This window comes from Saccoglossus kowalevskii, chromosome 20 (assembly GCF_978046115.1).
Source record: "Saccoglossus kowalevskii chromosome 20, keSacKowa6.1, whole genome shotgun sequence".
Taxonomy (NCBI): domain Eukaryota; kingdom Metazoa; phylum Hemichordata; class Enteropneusta; family Harrimaniidae; genus Saccoglossus; species Saccoglossus kowalevskii.
This window is the reverse complement of record NC_140660.1, coordinates 4634911-4653165: the sequence shown is the minus strand read 5'-3', so window position 1 is coordinate 4653165 and position 18255 is coordinate 4634911. Positions and strand designations below refer to the sequence as shown.

The 18255-nt window shown below is 36.2% G+C and overlaps 1 long non-coding RNA gene and 1 pseudogene across 3 annotated transcripts; one reads left to right on the top strand and one right to left on the bottom strand.

Moving 5' to 3' along the window:
• Positions 1–5712: 5712 nt before the first annotated feature.
• LOC146729934 (uncharacterized) lies at positions 5713–16408 on the top strand. Of its 3 annotated transcripts, none has more exons than XR_014927889.1 (4): positions 5713–6014; positions 15662–15749; positions 15951–16055; positions 16262–16408. It is a non-coding gene; the product is annotated as an uncharacterized LOC146729934 (long non-coding RNA). The 3 variants fall into 3 exon arrangements; XR_014927891.1 differs by having other exon boundaries at positions 15662–15772; XR_014927890.1 differs by having other exon boundaries at positions 15662–15810.
• Positions 16409–16593: 185 nt separating this feature from the next.
• The window catches only part of LOC146729933 (uncharacterized), a 5090-nt pseudogene continuing 3428 nt past the window's right edge, over positions 16594–18255 (bottom strand).

The window sequence follows — 18255 nt, the reverse complement described above, 5'->3', positions numbered from 1 at the left end:
TTGGTGATGTCACTGTGCAACTGGGTGATGTCACTGTGCAACTTGGTGATGTCAATGAAACTTAGTGATGTCACTGTGCAACTTGGTGATGTCACTGGGCAATTTGGTGATGTCACTGTGCAACTTGGTGATGTCAATGAAACTTAGCGATGTCACTGTGCAACTTGGTGATGTCACTGTGCAACTGGGTGATGTCACTGTGCAACTTGGTGATGTCAAGGAAACTTAGTGATGTCACTGTGCAACTTGGTGATGTCACTGTGCAACTTGGTGATGTCACAGTGCAACTTCGTGACATCATCTGTGCAACTGGGTGATGCCACTGTGCAACTTGGTGATGTCAATGTGCAACTGGGTGATACCACTTTGCAGCTTGGTGATGTCACTGTGCAACTTGGTGATGTCACTGTGCAACTGGGTGATGCCACTATGCAACTTGGTGATGTCACTATGCAACTTGGTGATGTCACTGTGCAACTGGATGATGTTACTGTGCAATTTAGTGATGTCACTGTGCAATTTAGTGATGTCACTGTGCAACTTGGTGATGTCACTGCAACTTAGTGATGCCACTGTGCAACTTAGTGATGTCACTGTGCAACTGGGTGATGTCACTGTGCAACTTAGTGATGTCACTGTGCAATTGTGTGATGCCACTGTGCAACTGGATGATGTCACTGTGCAACTGGGTGATGCCACTGTGCAACTGGGTGATGCCACTGTGCAACTTGGTGATGTCACTGTGCAACTTGGTGATGTCACTGTGCAGCTTGGTGATGTTACTGTGCAACTTAGTGATGTCACTGTGCAATTGTGTGATGCCACTGTGCAACTGGATGATGTCACTGTGCAACTGGGTGATGCCACTGTGCAACTGGGTGATGCCACTGTGCAACTTGGTGATGTCACTTTGCAACTTGGTGATGTCACTGTGCAACTGGGTGATGTCACTATGCAACTTGGTGATGCCACTGTGCAACTGGGTGATGTAACTGTGCAACTTAGTGATGCCACTGTGCAACTTGGTGATGCCACTGTGCAACTTAGTGATGTCACTGTGCAACTTAGTGATGTCACTGTGCAACTTAGTGTTGTAACTTTTACAACTATGGAAAGTGATGATGTCATTGAAAAGCTTGGTGAAGTCACTAAACATTTGTGCATGCAAAATTGTGGCTCAATAAGCTAAGCCATGGTAACTTAATTTATGACATTGTGAAATGCCCACATATGATGGGATCTGTAAAAAAAAGGCCAGAGACATCTGCTCGTACTTTGCTTCCCTGACAATAAAATGACACTGGCAGGAAAGAAATACAAGCTAGTACCTGTATACTGTAAAGCCATTTATTATCACTAGCATTTCATTTCACTATTTTAACGTTTTGAGCAATTTCACTGGGTTCACAGACTTGGCAGGAAAACAACTAATTCTATTGTTACTCACATGTCTATATGTATTTTATTTACCTATCAGCAAAAATACTGTAAAATACTTTATTTTAGCTGGAATTAATTTTCGCTGAAATGACTTTTTGGGTATTTTGTATGGAATTTATTTTCACTGATTTTTGGTATTTTTGAAACTTTGTACAAACTAATTATATCAGCTCTTGATTCAATGCTTTACCAATGAAAACACGTTTAGTTCAGAATTGTGAATATTGTATGAACTAATTACAGGATTATGAGGTGAATTATTAATTACAGTAATTAATAAAGAGCTACACGAAGAGCTCAGTAACAAGGATTCTTGGAGATATACAGCAGTGCAGGTGCGCGTGGGGGCGCGCTACAACCTCGAAAGCAATCACACGCTCCGGCGTTGAACCCCGTCAAGCACAGTCAGCTGGCGCACACGTGATAATAAAATAAATGTGATATTTACTATATGGGGGCCGCCATCTTGAATGACGCATAAAACTAAATAAGAGACAAGTTGTGAAACGCGTTTTTCAGATTCCTACAAATCAGGACAAAAATACCAATCTTTAGTTTTATGCGTCATTCAAGATGGCGGCCCCATATAGTAAATATCGTATTTATTTTATTATCACGTGTGCGCCAGCTGACTGTGCCGTCAATGCCCCAGCCCCCGGGTGGGGGTACTCACATTGAAGTGCTATATGTACATGTGCCGCCAAAAGGGGTTCCAAATTCACCACTTCTGTCTGAAAAGGGGTATGTTATTTTACCCTGTTTCTCCGAAAAGGGGTATGTTATTTTAGCCTGTCTTTCTGAAAAGGGGTCCATATTTTCCGAAGACTGCTGTCTCTAGAGCTTCAGTGACCATTAGCTCAATACGTGATCCAACAATCAGGGGAATGAAGCTGATTTTTTCTTTCTGTAACTTCCTTTCGATCGTCAAAGTTTATCCCCGGGAGTCCATCTAGGTAAACAAAAATAGCTGACCACCCCCGATTTCCCGGAATGAATAAACCTGAAACGGGTCCTCTGATTCGCTGTCTACCATTTACGCTTACTGTCTGGGAAGTGAAGTCAAAAATCCACAGTTTGGTCATCTTGCAGTTTGGTCCGTCTGGTCATGGACGAATGAGATTAGAAAGCACAATTTCAGTAGTCAGCCTACGGGGGAGGGGGGGGGGTAATTTCACTCACATATAAAGAATCCTTGTCGTGATAGTGAGCGAAATTTTCTCTTGAAACAGACTGAGGGTTGACAGTTTGAAATCGAGGTGGGATTTTTTACGCACATCTTGCAGAACCTTTTATTCACATTTTTTTCATATGCCGGTATATGTATATCCATCCAATATTTCAAAGAACTCACCAACTTTTAATATAAAAATTAAATATAAACTCACTCTTCCATGCACCCCCCATTTATTTCAAAAGGTGTGCCTTTAATTAACTGTTTCATTTTGTTCACCGTTTACGGCAAGGATTTCTTATCCGGTCACAGCCACACATCCTGACTTACACCGTGATAGTGTATTACTTCCTCCGTCTTTTCTCAGCATCGCTACCAAAAATATATATTCGAATACTAGTATCTATTTACCGGAAGCGTAGAAACAGACGGAGGAAGCTGGGATAACATCGTATATAAAAGCATGCGGGGCGTGTTCATTTTTCAAACACAGTCTCTCAACATTTAAACATCGCTTTTTTAAAACAAAACAAAAAAAAACACCGACTTTGGTGAACTTCTTTGTCTACAGTCGACTGATATATTTGTGCGGTACATGTTTGGATTTATTAAAGCGCATCGGTCGTCGCGTATTTTACACGCGTTGTATACGTCGCTATGAGTCCCATATCGAACAGGACGCGGCACGACGACTGCCGCCCTTTAATAATACAAGACACTTCGCGTTATACGTCTTTCGCGGTCAGTAATATTTACGAAAATTTGTGTTTACTATTTGATAAACTGGCTTGGCAATTCTACCACCAATTAGACAATAGCATTTGGGCTAGTATACATATTTGGTATACATATTTTCGATGCATACATGTACACTCACAAAAATATCCACAGAATAAGAGAATATAGTATACTGTAAAACATGTTGAAAAGGCGGCATGCAATTTTAGCGAATTGTGGTAAAATGACATAATAGCGAAATGTTGATGTAGCGAATATCTCTTGTCATTGTTGATTTCTTTGTTTGGCGGCCATTTTGAATTGATAATAAAGTCATTAGCGACATCTTGAATTAGCGAATCAGTTCTCTCGCTAAATTCGCGAAAAAGACATGCCTTGACAAAAAAAGCATTATTTTTTCGATCTGTGTAACTTCATGGGGAAATCCTAATGAGATTTAAAGTTCAGTTCACAACTGACGGTTTTGAAATATTCCTTGTCGTTTTTGTAAACAACGACACGCCATGATCGTCTGCCGCGTGCGCAGGTGACGACGACTCTGCTTTAAAACAATTGTAGGTCACAGGATTGTTTTTCTTCAAATTCGTCCGATATGTCATGGTTAAAAATTTTCATTTTTGCATTAGTTTCTATATGAAAAATTATTTCCTCATGATATCTCAAAATTTCCATTGTACACACTGGATCTATCCCATATTGCATTGTATGCAGTAACCTGCTAGTGCCAAATTTCAAAATAAAAATAACTCAAATATTTCGTTATTTCACGAAATACCCCGAGAAGAGGGTCTGCCATCCGAACTAAAAACATTGACCGTGTCCCAAAGCTAACGCGATGTTGGGCTAATAAAATAGTTTTTGGTATAAATGGTATCATTTCCGGAAAATAGTGTCCAAACTTATCCAAAAATGGTAAAACTGGCGTCATTTTTGTTTATTTTTTTTTGTTCAAACTTGGACCTCCAATATTTCGTTATTTCACGAAATACCCCGGGAAGAGGGTCTGCCATCCGAACTAAAAACATTGACCGTGTTCCAAAGATAACGCGATGTTGGGCTAATAAAATAGTTTTTGGTAAAAATGGTATAATTTTTGGAAAATAGTGTCCAAACTTACCCAAAAATGGTAAAACTGGCGTAATTTTCGTTAATTTTTGTTCAAACTTGGACCTCGCCGCAAAAAATTCTGTTTTTTTTTTCTGAACAAAGATAAGTAACGGAAAATCACTTATTCATTGTAAGTTAAAATCCAATAACAGTATTACATAACTTGTAATTAAAATAAAATTTTTAAAGGACGGCAGTCGTTGCGCCGCGCCACGCGTGTAAAATACATTAAGCAAATAACACCGAATAAACGGCAAGGTAAAGACTACGTCTAATTATAGTAAATACGTACTGCGTGCGTGACTCGAACCGGCGCTCGCGTAAGGCACCTAATCGCCTAGCTTCACGCCACTACACGTCTTCCCCTCGGCCACCGGGCATCCCCAAAAAAGGATGCTTAATAACCGAGCTTATTACGTGCAGAGAACATGAAACCCGTCCACGCGATACGCGCCACACAGCATGGCCAGAATACGGCAAAGGCCTTCAGATCTGAGTGTAAAATACATTGTTTGTTAACATGGTATTCGAACACGCGCTGCGTGGCGACCACCGTTCTTTAACTAACAATTTTCAAACATTTCATATTCAAAAGCACGCTCTCGACCAATCAGGACAACGTATTATCAAATTATCGTCCAATTGTAAAACGGTTGCTGATTGGCTAATTGCGTTGAAGAATAATTTCGGTTTCAGATACCTCGAGAGAGCGTTTTGCTACTTGGCTGGTTCCCGCCTCAAGTGTCATGGCGTACCAAGCCACAAGAGGCCGGTAACTAGTAACGAATCCGGCATTCTGATTGGTACACCACTTTCTCGTTGCTTGTTCCATTTCCCTTAGTTACCTGACGTCAGCGCTTACGCTCGTGGCCGTTCAGGGGTTTCCTTTTACTTTCGAAAGTTGGGCAAATAAAAAAAAACTGTTTCTTTTGTTATAAATTTGCATAGAACATATCAAATCTGTAAATCTAAGCAGGCAGTATGTATGAGCATGGCTTTATTGTAGTATTACAGACACGTTTACGCAGAACGGAACTTGGAATGTTTTCAAATTACGTCACTCAGTCACGTGCCTTCCGGCCGGAAAACCGGCCCAAATGGAACAATATGACGATTACTAGTTACCTGCGTCCTACCTGTTTACTATAATTAGACATAGTCTTTACCTTGCCGTTTATTCGGTGTTATTTGCTTACTGCCATTCGCAAAGGACGCCGGGAACCAGCGAATTTTGCTACCAGCATGCTTTGCTATCAACGCCGTCTGCAATGGCGGTAAGCGATGTGATTTTTGAAGGATGTTCAGACAAATTTGAGGACTTTGGTAAATTGCGAGTTTTTTCCAAGCCATGGTGAATTGAACAAACCGCTGCATTGACGAAAGTGCACAATAGAACAGCTGTAAACGTGAATTGAGGAAGTTTTCCGACCCCAACGAACATGTTATCTTGATTTGTGTACCCGGACTTGAAGTAACTGCGACCATGAACTATTATTAACCTTGTCTTGACGCTAGTGACAGAGTGAGGGAAGGCCATTTCCTGGTAATTGAACAACAGGTAAGAAAATACATTATTAATTCGATATTATGTACTTTAATAATCCCAAATCAGCTACTTGTTTTCGTTCTCATGTCCACTGTCTGTGAACTTTCGCGGCGTGTACCTGCTTGACTCAGTGCATTTTAAACATTGTACAAACAAATCGTTATGGAACAATAATAAGTCAAATCCTGCTGTATTTTTTGATTATTTATATGTTGTTTTTTTTGGCAAACCGTGGAACATTGCATTGTGCGCTAACATGCGCCAGGGTGGGTGGGGGATTTGCACGAGAGGGCGCCGCCCGATCTAGATGGGATGTTTCGAAGTCAGTCGTCCGCGTCCGTGGGCCATCGTCGAAGCAACAACGCCCCTTTTACGAGCATATGAAATAATTTCAGCGATTTCTTTACAGAATTATACTCAACAAAACTTAGAAACATCACATAGAAAAATGCAGGCTCTAAAATTATGTCTATCGCGAAACGGCCAGTTTGAAGGCCTGGAACAGCCTTACAACCCATGGCGTGGGGGGGGGGGCGGAAGTGCCACACTCTGTGGTATATAAGGTGTTAATTTTGTATCACTAAAGTATCTTGGAATGTTTCCTGTGCGAAATGAAGATGTCTACTGAATGGGCTGGGTAGCAAAGTGTATATTTTAGGGAAAAAAATAAGCTTACTAATCATGTTTTGGTGATGTGCATTATGTAATTATGAAATAAATGATACCATTCTATTAGTCTAAGATAGTATAAAGATAAGATAATAATAATAAAAAAAACAAAAAAACATACTACTGTTAAAATTTTCATTTCATAAAACCCACTCGGACAAATAAATTGTATTTACATTGTACGGAACTGTAGTTTCATTGATCCCAAATTGCACTGGGAACCAAATATTAGCAGACAGGGGATTTACATTGAAGGAGGACTTTGCTGCAGTATGCTCTGCCCATCTCATTATGCCAGCTTTTACTAAAGGCAAAAAACAACTTTTTGCAGAAGAAGTAGAGAATTCCAGAAAGATATCTACTGACCGATTCCACATTGAGTGTGTCAAATATGAAATACAGATATACAATACTGCAGGGCCTTAATTCTAATTAGAATGGTTCAGAAGTTGGCAGATGAGGCCATAGATAACAAGTTTTCCAGCATTGATAAAATAATAAAGGTTTGTGCCATTCTAGCAAGTTTTGGTGGAAACAATGTAAACAGTGAGCCACACATTGAATTAAATTTTAATATAGTTGAATTAACTTTTAATATAGTTGTGATATGAACTCGATTAAAACGTGTTCCTATATAGGGTTGGAGTTTAATTAAACTCAATTACAATGCAATACAACGTAGAATTGCGTTTTAATTAAGTTTAATTAAACAAAACTTGAATATCCTGTGACTGAACATAGAAATGTTTACAAAGCTTAGGTTTAGTATCAGGGGAAGGTATGGTACAATTATATTAATATTAATATCAATTGAACCATACCTTCGCCCGATACTAAACCTAAGCTTCGTAAACTTGACTTAAATTCGATTAAATATTAATATAAATTATGAAACATTGTGAAGTCCAGGGATCTCGCCAGCCCAACGTGAGTGCTGGTCGGTCATGAATATTAATGAGAATATGAATATTAATCAGCAATGAATATTAATGAGTTCGATCGCAGTGCAAATATTTTTGGAATTAAGACATTATGTTTCACAATTTAGAAGACTTTGAATTTAAAAATTAAATATATTCGAAATGCAAATGCTGCAGACTAAAAACAACATTTTCACCATTCCGGACCCGGATCTCAGTTATGCATGGACGGATTTTGTTCAAATTTGGTACATACATTAAACATAATAGGACCTTGATGCACGTCATTTTTTTTTTCCGAATCAAGTTCGAAATGGTCGACTGGCGGCCATTTTGTTTTAAAAAATCAGTTCTTGATCCGTATCCGAGACATGCCTGGATTGATCGAGTTCAAACTTCACACACACAAGGTACATCATGTCACAAATATGTGTGCATTTGTTTCATGATCTCATTAACGATAGCCAAACGGCGGCCGCTTTAAGGCCGAAAATGCATTGAAATCGCACATTTTCACCATTCCGGAACGAGTCTCAGTTATGCATGGACGGATTTTGTTCAAATTTGGTACATACATTAAACATAATAGGACCTTGATGCACCTAATTTTTTTTCGGGTCAAGTTCGAAATGGCCGACTGGTGGCCATTTTGTTTTTTAAAAAATCAGTTCTTGATCCGTATCTGAGACATGCCTGGATTGATCGAGTTCAAACTTCACACACACATGGTACATCATGTCACAAATAGGTATGTGCATTTGTTTCAAGATCCGATTAACGATAGCCGAATAGCGGCCATTTTAAGGCCGAAAATGCATCAAAATCGCACATTTTCACCATTCCGGACCCGGAATGGCCATTTTGTTTTTTAAAAAATCAGTTCTTGATCCGTATCTGAGACATGCCTGGATTGATCGAGTTCAAACTTCACACACACATGGTACATCATGTCACAAATAGGTATGTGCATTTGTTTCAAGATCCGATTAACGATAGCCGAATAGCGGCCATTTTAAGGCCGAAAATGCATCAAAATCGCACATTTTCACCATTCCGGACCCGGATCTCAGTTATGCATGGACGGATTTTGTTTAAATTTGGTACATACATTAAACATAATAGGACCTTGATGCACGTCATTTTTTTGGGGGATCGGGTTTGATATGGCCGACTGGCGGCCATTTTGTTTTAAAGAATTCAGTTCTGGATATGTATCTGGGACATGCCTGGATTGATCGAGTTCAAACTTCACACACACAAGGTACATCATGTCACAAATATGTATGTGCATTTGTTTTATGATCTCATTAACGACAACAAAATGGCGGCCATTTTAAGGCCGAAAATGCATCAAAATCACGTATTTTCACAATTCCGGAACCGGATCTCAGTCATGCATAGATGGATTTTGTTCAGATTTAGTACAATGTGTTGTACATATGCAGGTGCATTTCGGTCATGATCTGCTTTGAATGTATATTTCACTCAAATATGAACGGAACGGGGACGTGTCATTGACAATGACTTGTTGTACAATAACTCTTTATTAAAGTAATTGAGCTGATTTGGACAAGAATAAAATAAATTTTATTTGGAACACATCAGTGTTTGAAGCAATGACTGAATAAACAAACCTTGGCTGGCGAAGATGCATAAGGAAGTTTACACATTAGTTGGAAATGAAAAAAAATATTCAATGTAATGACAAACATTGTAAAATACTGTGGAATCTCTTTTGTAAATAAAAACAAGATAACTCTGCTGTTAGCAACGCGCATTTCAATTAAAGAAATGAAGATATCATTAAAATTAACATATGTATAGTATTAAAGCAATCGGACTTGCTGTTTTCAACAAGAATTCGAAAATATCACTTTTTACCAAAAATGACAAAAATATTCATCAAAATTAGTGAATTGAAGATATCATCATGAAATGAGCAAATCTGAGAGAGATCCACATGTAGTACTTATATATGTAATATCAAAGCAATTGAACTTTTTGGGTTTAACAAGAAGTCAAAAATATCACTTTTTACTCAAAATTACAAAAATATTCACCAAAATTAGAGAATTAAAGATTATCATCACAAAATGAACAAATCTGAAAGAGGTCTACCCAAGGTACATATATACATCAAGTATCAAAGCATTCAGACTTGTAGTTTTCAAGAAGAAGTTCAAAAAGTAAAAAGTTGACTCATATGATAAGCTCCGCTCGACAAAGTCGACAGTGGAGCTAAATACACTAGTAATTTTCTTTTAATGTTTTATGCAAGTTAATTTATTGAGTGTACATGGATTGGTGGGCAAAACACAGGAAGATATCTCGTACAGTATGAATTGCAAACTAAAACTGACACTTTCTCAAACCTCACAGGGGTTTATCTATAATTAATATTAAGATGTAAATTGTTTTATATTTCAACAAAAAATATTTTATTTCCACAGCTGTTGACTGTTTCAATTCAATCTTGGCAACAAAACACACATGCAGGCTTAATCAATAATTCTGTGAACAAAACGTAATTTATCATCTGATAAAGTTATCTCTGTTTGCTTGCATTGTGGTTATTATTGGCTACTGTAATATTATTCATGATTTAAACTGGGTTTGGCTCATTCTGCCGACAGTAGTCGTCAATGATACACTAGTGTACAAGAACAATTTGGACCAGCGATATATATCTGGTAAGGACTTCATAAGCTGTTCTTAAAATATAGGGTGCATCTTACATATAACGCCTTTATTTTTGGCATAAATACTTGGTTTGATACTTGATGTTTCCATCATGTTAGGTACTTTATGTAGACCTCACTTATTCTTGAAAACTACCTTCCTAATTAATTTGATACTTGATATGTAGGTACATTGTACGTTGAGTGTATCTCTGTGTGGTAAATGATGATACACTGGAATTGTTGAAAACTATCAGCTGAATTGCTTTTGATGCTCATGGTTATCTGTCAGATTTGTTCATTTCATGCTGTTATCTTCAATTTTCTATTTTTAGCAAATATTTTTGTTATTTTTGTTAATAATGATAATAATGATACATTGTATTTTAGACTTTTTTGAAAACTACCAGCTGAATTGCTTTTGATGCTTAGTAATAAGTACTATGGGTGGTTCTCTCTTTCATTTTGTGACGATATCTTCAGTTTTCTTTTTAGCCCTCAATGGCTGCTGTCATTGAAAAGGATAGGCAGAGCTGTTGGTATCTAGGTGATTGTCAATTCTTGTCATTTCTGATCAAGTTTTTCGTTAAACGACTTCTTCTTGAAAACCGTTAACATATCCTATAACTGGTTGATAATTTCAAAACTTGTGTACTATTAAACTTATCTTTATCAATGGTGGTCATTTTGTTTTTGTTCATTTTCATGCTAATTCCTCACTAATATAATGCGTGAATCAGTTGAAAGTTTGCTCTCAAGTACTATAACATAAGTTGTCTTGTTTATTAATTTGATCAATTTTGTTGAATAGATGCAAGAGGGAGCACTGCAATTCAGCAGCGCCACCAAGTAGGAGAGATAGGGTTCTCCCTACCAAAGAGTTTTTGATAATTCTAAGTTAAAATGGAGCATTATATGGCTTCCTTGGGGCCAAAATTACTATCAGACAGGTCACAGTTGAAGACTGATCCCTGGTCAATCAGAATTTTATTGTTGCCAGAAGATCTGCTCCCAGGGATAAGTGGGCACATGGCCATGGCATGAGGGCGCTGCACACCTGATCAAAATGTATAATACATACAGAAAGTAAATTTTATTTTTCGTCCATGGTGTTTAGTCTTATTAGTTCCAGAGCATCACTGCAATGAATTCAATTCAATTCGGATTTTTTTAGATGTCAGGAATAGGCTAATAATAAATAATCAATATGCATGTTTATCAACATTAAACTAATCATGTCTGTGGATTACCTCAATGAACCAAATGAATTATCATACAAATTAAGCAATTATTATGCATAGCTTTAGGTCTGTATATTGTTTTATGGTGCACATGTACAAAGTTTCATTATAATGTGATGATTAATCATAACTAAATTAGTGGAAAGCTGAAAAGTAAATATTATGCAAATTAGGTAATTATTATAGATTTATATAAACCTAAAACTAATTTGATCATCAGAAGTTTCATTGAAATGGAATAATTAGTACATGTGATATCAGTGTGAAGGCTAAAATTGGCTAATTATGCAAATTAGGTAATTAATATGCACTGATTTTAACCCAAAACAAATAAGGTCTGTCCATTGTCCTAGAACATCTATGTACCAAGATTCATTGAAATGGGATAATTAGTACTTACGATATCAGTGTGAAAGCCATTTATTAACTAATTATGCAAATTCGTTGATTAGTATGCACACATTTTTACTTAAAATTAATCAGGTCTTTGGATTGTTCTAGAGCATCTATGTACCAAATTTCATTGAAAAGTAATGAAATAATAGTCACTAGCGCCCAGCACTCATAATTGCCGACCAGGACAAAAAGTTGGCAACCGACACTATTCTATTTGTTTATGATACACACAGGATGTCCGCCACTAGACAATCATTCTATTGTCCGTGTTAGTTTTAACACACAACACAATGCAAAAATTAACACACAAGAAAACTTGAAAGAAGACACCGCTGTTCAAAATCAACGTACACGTGTAACATCGGCCTAAAGTGTTGTGTGTAGGATTTGTCGAGTTGAACAATAACCGGCAGCGATGCGTCAAGCTGTTGTTTGTTTAATCTGCACTTGCACTCGAGCGTAGTAACCTTCATTGATGTTTTCAGCTTCATGACTCGTTCATAAAATTAAATTCATAAGCCATAATCAGTCAGCGATACAAGGAATACTTATTTTTCACTATTACCTTACTTTCCCGAGTATAAGCCCAGGGACCTGAACATGTAAAATCATAAAAAAATAAAGGGTGGACTTATACTCGAGGAAAACCTCAGAAAAAATAATTTGTTGGTGCATTTAAAACTGTAACCATCTTCCCAGCCTTGAAACATTATCCAAATTACATTTTTCGTTCACAGCACCAGTCTCTGGAGGAATATTACGTCTTTTTGAGAAAACAAAAATGAAAAACGAGCAGTCGTTGATTTCAACGGCGCTTTTTACAATGAAGAAACAAATGTGAACAAAAAACAAAAAAATTATTACAGTACGATTCACATACCGTCTGAATTTATGGTGCAAAAATGGGTAGGGTCTTCGGGAAAACAGTCGAAGGCAAGATCGTCTGTTAACTCTCGATACAAAGCTATCTCCGCCATGGTTTCATCATAATTTGACCTGAACAACTTCCTTTGACCTAACAGGTCACGTCTTTCGATAACAAATGAAAATGTTCTGTCATACAGTCGAATTCACACATTTGATACATTTCGTAAGTCTTAATGCCCCAGCATTTCTGAGTGAGAAATATTCAGGCAAAAAACAATTTTCGCCCAATCAACCTACAATGACTTTTTAAAAATAATGATAATTTAGTACAACATTTAGATGATTGGTTATCAGTTACACACTGAAACAAAAATTTTGTTTGTAAATCACTCTGGTGATGTACAATTAGCAATAATATGTAAGGGCGAGGAACTGCTTTTCAAAAAGATATACATGTATATACTATATATAACTATTCATTTCAAGCATCATTTTGTTGGACCATTACATTTTCACAGTGATATCTCTTGATATATGGTATTCGTAGTTCAATAAGACCCACTTGTTGCATAAAAACAATATATGAGATTGCCTTTGTGCTTATCATGAGAATGACAAATACACACCTAACAACATTAGAATGTTTGGCACCAAACCATGTTTATAATTGGCATAAACTTTACCCTTCCCTTTCTTGCTCTGCTGTATCTCATTCTCTGTCCTGCTTTTTTCCATTGCTTTAAAACATGAAATATCAAACAAAAGAAGCAGAGTCAGAAAGTAAAAGGTTGCACATATTTACATTTTGTTTTCTTTGAGTCTAACTAATTGGTTCATAATTAGTTTGTTTTTACTCCTCCAAAGTGTATTTAGTTATCGGTAATTGCTAGACTAACATTGATTAGCCAAAACAGGGCCATGTGATCATTTTCAAATATAAAACTCGACTACAGGCAGTTTAATTAAAACTCACTCAATGTTGTCATTATGTCAACTGACATCACCACTGTGTTTCTAATGTATAAAAATCTGGCTATAAGATCCCTTCAAACTGCCCATTAATATTATGTACATGGATAGGAGTAAATTTAATTTTACTTTTTAGCATCTGACTTGAAAAGTCCAATTACTTACATTTATTCATATTTGGTACAGAGGCAAAACAATATTTTACAAAAATGCAAGTTAATTCTGACTATCAGCAATTGTGCACATATCTCAAATTCACACAGTCCAATGAGATCAGCACTGTCTATAGACCGAGCCAATGGAAACAGACAAGTCAGCAGATTTTCTTCATGACCGTTTAGCAACAATCTGGTTTTGTGTTCAGTATCCGGTAGACTGCTGCATTTACTAGTGGGTGTAATTTTTCCATGATGATGTACATATTACGGAGTGTGCGATGTTTCAAATCATGGCATATGGAGCTATAGCTCTGTGTTTGGCGTGAATGACCGAACAGACTAAGTTTTAATTAAACTGCCCATAGTCGAGTTTTATATTTGAAAATGATCACATGGCCCTGTTTTGACTAATCAATGTTAGTCTAGCAATTACCGATAACTAAATACACTTTGGAGGAGTGAAAATATAAAGCAGATGAAATAAATGTATGTGAATGCTTATCTGTCCCTCTGTCCCGCTAATCCTGCAAAACAACAACTGATATCAACATCACTTCAAAAGGATTACAATTTACTTGTTGAAATACAACATAACAATTTAATTTCAAACCAAGTACTTAGTGGACAGAGGCGGAGTTAATTACCCATGAGCACTTGGTGCAATCCTTGGGATTTAGCGGCCCTCCTTTAGGGATTAGTTATCACATTGGGCCATTCCAGTTTATATCTGCACCCCCCCCCCCCTGTTGATGAGGTCGAATTTCTAGCACTGTATGATGGAGAAAATACCCCGGAAATCCAACTGTATATGGAGAAACAGAATCTGGAAATCCAGACGAGTATGGAAAAAAAATTCCTGGAAATCCAGGCAGTTATGGCTACTAAATAAAATATGGCCTAGTTTATCTCGCCACAAACCGGTTGATAAGATTGGATTTCCAACAGTATGACTAAAAAAACCTGACTGTATATGGTAAATTCTGACTGTATATGGTAATTAACTTTTGTTTACACTTAAAAAGCCGATAAAAATGTTAAGATACCCAAACTAGTTACTAGAAAAAAAATGATTTTCCTATATCATTAAACCCAACTCAGGTGTCCATATATATATATATATATATATATATATATATATATATATATATATATATATATATATATATATATATATATATATAACATGATTAATTTTGATAAACAGCGTTCTAATAAAAAAAATAGATATAAAAGGATAAATCAAATTTTATACATCAATGAAAACAAAGTAATTTATTTATGTATTTTATTGCCTCATGTTGAGTGACATAGAGACAAAATTCACCTCACCTTTTCCACATGCAACTACACTTTAGAGATACCCTTACATACATGCGTATTTGTTTTGTTTATAAAATCTAATCTTGCATGAATATATTTGCATTTCAAAACATTTTTCATTGCTGTTTCATGATTTTATCTCCGAAAATAATTATTACATGTAAAAGATAAGATGATAAAATTATCACAAGAATACCAGAAAGTATGTACTTAGGCAGTACAGGATTGCATTGATCCCTATTACAAGTCAGTTAATACATTCACTGTACTGCCTTCATAAACTAACATAACAGCATCCACCTCTGAATTTTTTTCAAAACATCATGTTTTTGAAACTCAGAATTTTGTCTTCATTTTTATTTATCCCTTTATGCATAGTAATTTTTACCTTAAATCTTTGTCTGTATAATGATTAATATAGACTTTTTTTTTTCTTTTCAGATTCACACTGGTTTGATTTCTGATGTCAAAGTTCACAATGGATTCATATATATTGCCTCACATGATGGGACAGTGAAAATATGGAATGGTGACGATTCTTGAAAACTACAAGTCTGAATGCTTTGATACTTTGTGTATATTTACCTTGGGTAGACCTCTCTTAGATTCGTTCATTTCATGATGTACACTTCAATTTTGGTGAATATTTTTGTTAACAAGCAGCCTGTCGGCTGAGATAGCTCTGCTGTTAGCAATGTACATTTTTTAATCGTGTGTATTTAATATTTAGGCCAAGAACATTGGTCCAGTGGGATGTCATTATGACTACCCAGCTCCCGTACTTTATTGGATTAGAGCTTTATACCCAAACCAGGTGAAGGGAGAAATTAGAAAGGTGTGTATTTCAATGTAAATTCCTGCAGTTCATTACACTTCGTTGTTGATATTATTTTGTATATTCTATCATTTACCACAACTTTTTAACGTGAAGTTTCCCGGGGTGTCAACCTACTATATTGTTAGTGGCTCAGAAATCATAATATATACTGCATTTATTTCATCTGTTTTATATTTTCACTAATATTGGTTTGTTATTTTCAGAGTGCATTCAAACTATCGATGGAGGATTTCTGTCAGGCAATATGTGTATCAATAGCAGGATAGCAGTACAACCAATACATTTTTAATTTTGGAATGTTCTTTATTTTTTGTTGGAAATTGATAATAATAATAATAATGAAAAAGCAATGTTATTTGTTGTGTTGAATTTTTATTCACATATTTTTTTTTCAGCTATGTATGAATTCTGTGCCAATTACAATTCATACATTATTATGTTCATTTCCCTGGCCCCAATTCACAACCACAATATATAAATAATAGCCAGTCCCCTAGTTGACTCACACTGAAGTCTCACACAAACAAAAACAATGTTGACTGATTCAAATTTGTATTTACACTAATTTTGTTGAAAGTATGACATTAAAAAGGAAAACAAATAACAGACTGTCAAATATGGCATAATTACAGCAGTGGGAAATTTAGTGGCGAATCATTACAAACTGCAGCGGTCCCTTGGATGGCCTTTCATTAGTAGTTTGCATTGCCGACATGATCTTGGCTGGCGATGCCTGATTTCTTGTGGACCGCTGAATGTCCCACTCTCATATATTGTGCCCTCTGCATATTCTTGTTGGTCTTCTTTATGAAGACGGCGCTTTTTTATTTGTTTTCTTGCAGCATTCCTCTCATCCGAGTAGGCATAATTTCCGGCATATATTCATTCATTGTCAAAATGTTTCCAATCGGATGTACTTTCACGTGGAACTGAAGTTGGTGTTAAATTTGTTCATTCCCGAATTAAAATGGGCCACTGCCATGGGGAATCCCAGCCTTACTTCGTCGTAGCCATGGTTTGTTTCCTTTGGTAAATAAGACCATAGACAATGATGACAAGATTCATTCGCATTTTGAGTAAGCCCATTCTTTGCGCCTTCTAACAGGTTTTCACTTGATAACTTCTCAACTATGGGCCAAATTGTGTCCACAACAGCGGCTGGTAGGGGTTTCTTTAGTGGCCTGTATGTTGCACTGCCCATAGTAAGATCCTGTTGCCACTTGCACCAACTTTCATTTCCTTTTGGTTTTTCACTGGTGCTGGCATAGTGCAGTACTGCGGCTTTTGTTTGCTGGATCATTTTGTCTACATTGCCTGAAAAGTGAAACAAGAATAAAATTACAATATAATATATAAATTATGCAAAATATACAGTAATCTTAATAAAAAAAATAAAATAAATAAACAAGTTTCAGACCAGCCTTGATTTACAATGTTTTTACTGACTGTGAAAGAATTTGAGAAAGAATACATATGAAAGTATGTCGTAATATACACTCTAAATGTAACTGAAGTAATATAAAAAAATACCTTTATTACTTCTTATGGCAATACCATAAAAAGTTTGTAGGTTGTTTATTACTTTTTTAGTGAGTCTTCCTTGGCCAGTCAACGCTCTACCGTCACCTAATTTCTGTCCCGTAAAAGGATAAAAGAAATCATATAATTATTCTAGGGCATGCAATTATAGAAGTAGCACCTTTCTAAAACACAACTCTGTACAGAACACATCAATTAAAACACATGCAATCAATGTTACCTTGTGCTGGGTAACATTCTCAAATACTTTATTATAAATAAGATTGGCTGATATCATGATATAAAAACAAATCCCAAACATATATATATATCTTACCCTTTTCCTTTTCAACTAAACTTCTCAGCTGCGTACCCATCCTTTTCTGTATATGTCCCACACAGTCTTCTTTTTGTACTATGTAATCATCACCATAGATATACTTAACAGAATTGTACGCAGAGCTGTCCCCGTCACCAATGAATGATGTATAGCTAACAATTAAAAAAATACTATATCGAAATCCTGTTATATCAAATCTGATTAAAATAAGATCCTGGTTGGCTTAATTTTTTTTATATATAATTACTATAATTATTATTTATTTTAATTATTTTTTAACGTTACAATTATTTTGCTGCAAGAATGGTTTTGTTCGTGAAAGCCACCGGAATTGTGTTA